At 46.9% G+C, this 6,975-nt stretch overlaps 1 protein-coding gene across 5 annotated transcripts in view; it reads right to left on the bottom strand.

The window, feature by feature from the left end:
* Positions 1 to 6,975, bottom strand: part of ZNF445 (zinc finger protein 445) — a 54,011-nt gene that overhangs the window by 22,993 nt on the left and 24,043 nt on the right. Inside the window, exon 1 of one of the 5 annotated variants that reach the window (XM_028478832.2) lies at positions 5,895 to 5,981. The exons of the other annotated variants lie outside the window; for them this stretch is intronic. The gene's annotated coding sequence lies outside the window, so the exon portion shown is untranslated. Of the gene's footprint in view, positions 1 to 5,894; positions 5,982 to 6,975 lie in introns of those variants that run through there. 5 annotated transcript variants of the gene reach the window in all.

The following is a 6,975-nucleotide window of genomic DNA, read 5'->3' on the forward strand; positions in this document are numbered from 1 at the left end:
CCCCCGCCCGCCGCAAGTGGAGAAAGCCCTTGCACAGAAACGAAGACCCAACACAGCCAAAAATAAATACAAAATAAATAAATAAATTTTTTTTTTAAAAAGCAGATAAGTGCCACCCACACAAGAAACCAGAGCATAATTCTAAGTTCCTGAGAACAGACAACACACACACTAGGCTCAAGTGATACAGTGTTCACTTAGAGCAAGAGAAGAAAATAGAGTGTACAAGATTCAACCCCCTGCAATCCATTGGTCCCCCATGACCAACAGATCCACTTCGCAGCCAAAGCCATGCATTGGAACAGATACCAGCACCACCCTTCATGATACAGTAGAAGGACCTTGGCCTCTTACCCATGGGGTCTGAAATACAGAAAGCAAGGGAGGGCCTGTGGGCCAATGACACATGCACCTAAGAAGAAAAAAGGGGGGCTTCCCTGGTGGCAAAGTGATTAACAATCCACCTGCCAATGCAAGGGACACGGGTTCGAGCCCTGGTCCGGGAAGATCCCACATGCCACAGAGCAACTAAACCTGTTCGCCACAACTACTGAGCCTGCACTCTAGAGCCTGCGAGCCACAACTACTGGGCCCGCGTGCCACAACTACTGAAGCCCACATGCCTAGGGCCTGTGCTCAGCAACAAGAGAAGCCCGTGCACCATAACGAAGAGTAGCCCCCACTCACCGCAACCGGAGAAACGCCTGCGCGCAGCAACGAAGACCCAACGCAGCCAAAAATAAAATTAAATAAATAAATTTTTTTAAAAAACATAATTCTCCCCCCCAAAAAAAAGAAGAAAAAAGGGGTATACATTAAGCAATGAACAGGTAAAGATAGTCCCTCAAAACGCTGTAAGCACAGCACAGGCTATGAGGGCTCTAGATTTCTTTGCAAGAAAATGTCCTCAGCCAGGGCTACTCTTGCAGTTATGCTAGAGAGAAGCAGCTGCGCCTGACTGCTTTTCCCAACAGTATCAAAAACGTATGCTAAGTTAAAAAGAACTTAGGTATAATTGGAGAAAAAAACCTAAAGTCATATTTATGTGTAAATTTCTTAGGTGTGATGTACATAAAAGCACTCGAAAGGTTTTTAAATGGCCTAAAAAGATTTACAAAAACTCCTACTGATTGTGGGAGTGGAGAGGTTGGAAATAACAGTTAAAGGGAGACTTTATTTGTAGTGATTTGATTTTTTTTTTTTTTTTTTTTTGCAGTATGCGGGCCTCTCACTGTTGTGGCCTCTCCCGTTGCAGAGCACAGGCTCCAGACGCGCAGGCTCAGCGGCCATGGCTCACGGGCCCAGCCGCTCCACGGCACGTGGGATCTTCCCGGACCGGGGCACGAACCCGTGTCCCCTGCATCAGCAGGCGGACTCTCAACCACTGCGCCACCAGGCAAGCCCAGTGATTTGATTTTTTTTTAACACAACATTTATGTTCAAGGTCTCTTTTCTTTTTTTTTTTAAGATTGTACAATGATGACTGCAAATATGCCAAAATGTTAGAAGAGGTTACTCCTGTGTTGGAAATACACCTACCGTTATTTTCTTCTTTATATTTTTTGTCTTTTCCCAATTTCCCTCCCCAAAAAAGTAAATTAAGAGGCAAGTTTTAGAAATTATAGTTATGAGCTCACTTATGTCTTAAACAAAATAAAAATAAAGCACAGTTTGCATATGCACAAAAAAGTTCCTAAGCCTTGGCCACCAAAGTGTTTTCAGCAGTTAATCTCCTCTGGCAAGTGGGATTAGAGGGCTTTCCATTCCTATTTTTCTATGTTCCCTGAATTGTACATTTATAATCAGCAAAGTGATCAATAATTCTGCTTAAAAAAACAAAGCAACTGGAATTCCCTGGAGGTCCAGTGGTTAGGACTGGACGCTTTCACTGACCAGGTTCAATCCCTGGTCAGGAAACTAAGGAACGAAGATCTCGCATGCCACGTGGTGCAGCCAATTAAAAAAAAAAATAAAAACGGTACTGAGTATCAGCTCCCAGGACTGAAAAGGTGGGCACTCAGCAGAATAGGTTACCATCCTTGAAGGGCAGTTGTATGTAGATGGTGGCTGCAGCTCAAGTAACTGCAAAAGGGAAAAGAAACCCGGCTGACCCTTGTTCTGTTTTAGCCACTGAGTCAACAACCAAACCAAAGAAGGCTGGTTGAACTGAGAACAAGGTAAGACAAAAATTGACAACTGAGGTAGAGAACAAAAGAGAGTAAAATGCTGCCCAAAACCACAACATGCAAAAGAAAAAAGCAAGAAAGAGCATATTAAAACAAAACCAAACCAAGAGTCTACAAAGAAGTATGTATGGCTGTTACAAAAAAAAGTAAGATCCCAAAGTAAGTAAGAGTCTTACTCTTAGCGTAACTGCCACCATCATGGGCCCATTCAATTCCTCCTGTCCCTCCAGTGACCCTTCCTGTGACTGTACTATGAGGTAAAATCACTTTTCTGTCATCAAGGGCTTCGTAGTTAATAGATATTGTTTTAGGATCATTAGTTCCAGGTGGCCTCTATGCTCTAACAGTCTCTAAACAACGATGAAGACCTTCACTGACACATTCCCATCGCCCACCAGACTAGTTATGCATTCATAAAACTTGACTTAGAAATGCACTTCCCGGAAAAAAAAAAAAAAAGAAAAGAAAAAAGAAATGCACTTCCTATTTCCAAGTACATACCCCCATACCTAGGTTAACTATAAAACTGTCCCAGTGGCCCCTCAGTGGTGCGGAGCGCAGCTGCAAATGCTTCTAGTTCATCCACCTGATCTCACCATGTGAGTAAATTACCCTCTAATAAACTGATCCATTGATTATATGGAGCTGCCTGCCTTCTTTTTCAGTCTTAAGCTATCTTCTCAGTTCAATGGGCACTTTTCATTCCCTCCGTCCTCCAACTGAAGTATGAGGTAGACTGCAGACCTTGGCACCTGTTGTAAAGTGGCCCCATTACTCAGGGCACCAAGTCACAGATGATGGTCATCTTCCCCTGAAAGGGTGGAACCTTCCACCTCCCACCACTGTTAAGAAAATTTAAAGAAACCGTTACTTCAACCAGAAGCCATCATCACCTACAAACATATCCTGAACTCAGTAAGTACTGCTAGGACTGTCCAAAAAGATGACAGTAAACTGAGATGGAATGAAGAAAGCATGCCATCTATGTGGCTGGACCACACTGACTTCACTTTGTCAACTCCACCTTAGGCCCACAGTCCCCTTTCTGAGCTTTAGCCTACTCACAAGGAATGCACCCAAGCCAGGTAAGTTCCATATCAACTCTTACTCTTGCCTTCATCTGATACGAAAACTGGAAGAATGCATTTTGCTAGCCCAGATGGTTAATGGTCCATGAGGAATAATGTTCATGAGACCTCAGAAGGGAGGAGAAACCCCCAGTTCCTACTGGCATGAATGTGCTTCTCGCTTAGTAGTGAGATTCTATCTTTAGCTTTGGTCCCTTTAAATTCCCCCATGCCGGGGCTTCCCTGGTGGCACAGTGGTTAAGAATCCACCTGCAAATACAGGGGACAGGGGTTCGAGCCCTGGGCCAGGAAGATCCCACATGCCGCAGAGCAACTAGGCCTGTGTGCCACAACTACTGAGCCTGTGCTCTAGAGCCCGTGCTCTGCAACAAGAGAAGCCACCGCAATGAGAAGCCCGCACACCACAACGAAGAGTAGCCCTGGCTCTCCTCAACTAGAGTAAGCCTGCGCACAGCAACAAAGACCCAGTGCATCCAAAAATAAATAAATAAAGTAAATAAAAAAGAAAACATTTTTTAAAAAATAAATAAAATAAATAAATTCCCCCACGCCCCTTCTGGCAGCACAGAGTTCAGCTGCAAATGCTTCTGGTGGTTGTCCACCCGTACTGCCCCTATGTAAGTATCCACAATAAACGTCATAATTACACTTCATGGAGTTGCCTGCTTCATTTTTTGGTCTCAAAGTTTCCTCTCAGTTCGGAGGCTATTATTCAATATCCCCACCGTCATCCAGATAAAAGAGACTGCAGTGCTGCTACAAGGGGATGGAGAATCAATTAAAGAACGACTTTGGGATCATGCGTGCCGAGGAAACTGCTGAAGTTCTGGCAGAGAAATGAAGCTTTGCTGCGAAAGAAGGGGGTGGGGCAAGGAAAATAAGTACACAGAGAAAACAAAAGCAAAGGAAATCTGAGAAGTGATCAGGTACATAACTGAAGGCCTATAAAAAGAGACTTGAAGACACAACAACAAGAGGAGGCTGAAGCGGAAAGGTGCCTCCGGGGCAGGCTCCAGCCTTGCTGAGCCGCAGCAGCACCAACAGGAGCTGCGAGTCAGAGAAAGAAGAGAGAGACTTTCCCAGCCCAACTTGCAGAAAGACTGGGGAAGAGAAAGACACTCAGGCGTAGGGAAATCCCGGAGTGAGACGCAACAGAATGAACTGGACACCAGAGAGAAACGCACCCAGCGGGAAATGTAAATGGCACTGAACTATCTCGGGAAATTGAGACCCACAGGGAAATGAGCACCAAACATAAGCCTCCAAGCTGACCTGTTCTGAAGCAGCTGCTGCAGAAATGTCCGAAGAGGTCAGTGAAGTATCTGTAAAGAGGTGATGAGAAGACGGACCAACAGAAAAATGAGGGCAACTGCCTGTGAATATGGCAAAAGATTCCAGCCCTCTGAGCCCAGCCCCTGCAACCATGAACACGGATAAAAGTTAGTGACTTCCTGGGACTTCCCCGGTGGTCCAGTGTTAAAGAATCCGCCTTCCAATGAAGGGGACGATGGTTCAATCCCTGGTCAAGGAACTAAGATCCCACATGCCGCGGGGCAACTAAGCCCGCACGCCACAACTAGAGAGCCCACGCGCCATGGAGCCCGAGCGCCACAACTAGAGAGAAGCCCATGCACCACAATTCCTACATGCTGAGACAAAGACCCCACATGTCGCAACTAAGACCCGACACAGCCAAAAAAAAAGAAAAGAAAAAAAGAAAAACATTCCTTTAAAAGAAAAAAAAAAGTTAATGACCTCCTGGGCCTTTCGAAGTCTGAATGAAAGCCCCACAGCATAGTAAAGAGATGGGGCTAGCGAGCTGAAACTGCCCAATTAAATTCAGGTACCCTAATGCCTCAGGGTTCCTTCCAGGTCCCAACCAGCTTCTGAGGACAGAAGAAAAGCTTCATTCATCAACTTGTTAAGATTATACCACAAACGGGAGCCCCCAGGCCTGGGGAGCAACCTGAGCTGGAGCAGGCCTCTTCTCCCCCAGAGCTTCATCCCTCCGCCCAGTTTCATTCCCAGATGAAAATGGCTTTCAAAAGAACAGGGGAGGACTCCCCTCGCAGTACAGTGGTTAAGAATCCCCCTGCCGATGCAGGAGACACGGGTTCGAGCGCTGGTCCGGGAAGGTCCCACATGCCGCGGAGCAACTAAGCCCGTGCACCACAACTACTGAGCCTGTGCTCTAGAGCCTGCGAGCCACAACTACTGAAGTCCATGCGCCTAGAGCCTAGAGCCCGCGTTCCACAAAAAGAGACGCCAGTGAGATGAGAGGCCCGCCCACGACAACGAAGAGTAGCCCCCGCTCACCGCAACTAGAGAAAGCCTGCGCGAAGCAACTAAGACTCAACGCAGCCAAAAGTAAATAAATAAATTTATTAAAAAAAAAAAAAAAAAAGAACAGGGGAAATCTCAAGCAAGCATATGGGCATTTTTCAGGGACATTTTCTTTCTGTCATTCTGCTCTATCATCTTATATGCAATGTAATTTTTTTTGCATTTTATATATTTAATAGTCATACACATGATATATACAAGATATCTATATTTATCTATATCTATATATTTATTAAATGTGATAGTCTCAAGGGAATGCAAAAAGGAAGTAACTTACTTTTTTCCACTGATGACCAAACAGACTTTCTGGGATATTCCTTGTCCCTGAATTAATCTTGATCTCAGATCTCTTGGCAGTTCCACTCATTTTTTTAAGATAATAAAAAACCGGGAGGAGAGGCGAGAAGATGGCGGAAGAGTAAGACGCGGAGATCACCTTCCTCCTCACAGATACATCAGAAATACAGCTACACGTGGAACTTCTCCTATATAACACCCACCGAACGCTGGCAGACCTCAGACCTCCCAAAAGGCAAGAAACTCCCCCACGTACCCGGGAAGGGCAAAAGAAAAAATAAACAGAGACAAAGAATAGGGACGGGACCTGCACCAGTGGGAGGGAACCGTGAAGGAGGAAAGGTTCCCACACACTAGAAGCCCCTTCGCGGGCGAAGACTGCGGGTGGCGGAGGGGGAAGCTCCGGAGCCGCGGAGGAGAGCGCAGCAACAGGGTGCGGAGGGCAAAGCGGAGAGATGCCCGCACAGAGGATCGGTGCCGACAGGCACTCACCAGCCCGAGGCTTGTCTGCTCACCCGCCGGGGCAGGCGTGGGCAGGGAGCTGAGCCTCGGACTTCAGTCGGATCCCAGGGAAAGGTCTGGAGTTGGCAGAGTGAAAACAGCCTGAAGGGGTTAGTGCACCACGGCTAGCCTGGAGGGAGTCCGGTTGAAGTCTGGAGCTGCCTAAGAGGCAAGAGACCTCTTCTTCCCTCTTTGCTTCCTGGTGCGCGAGGAGATGAATTTAAGCACGCCGCTTAAAGGAGCTCCAGAAAGGGGAGCAGAGCTACTGAAGAGACAAGAAACTTTTTTTTCGCCTCTTTGTCTTCTGGTGTGAGAGGAGAGGGGATTAAGCGCACCGCGTAAAGGAGCTCCAAAAACGGGCACGGAGCTGCCAAAGAGACAGGAGACTTTCTTGCCTCTTTGCTTCCTGGGGAGCGAGGAGAGGGGATTAAGGGCACCAGGTAAATGAGCTCCAGAAACGGGCGCGAGCCGCGGCTGTCGGCGCAGACAGCAGAGACGGGCATGGGACGCTAGGGTTGCTGCTGCTGCAACCAAGAGGCCTGTGTGCAAGCACAGGACAC

Source organism: Physeter macrocephalus, chromosome 18 (genome assembly GCF_002837175.3).
Source record: "Physeter macrocephalus isolate SW-GA chromosome 18, ASM283717v5, whole genome shotgun sequence".
In the NCBI taxonomy this organism is placed as follows: domain Eukaryota; kingdom Metazoa; phylum Chordata; class Mammalia; order Artiodactyla; family Physeteridae; genus Physeter; species Physeter macrocephalus.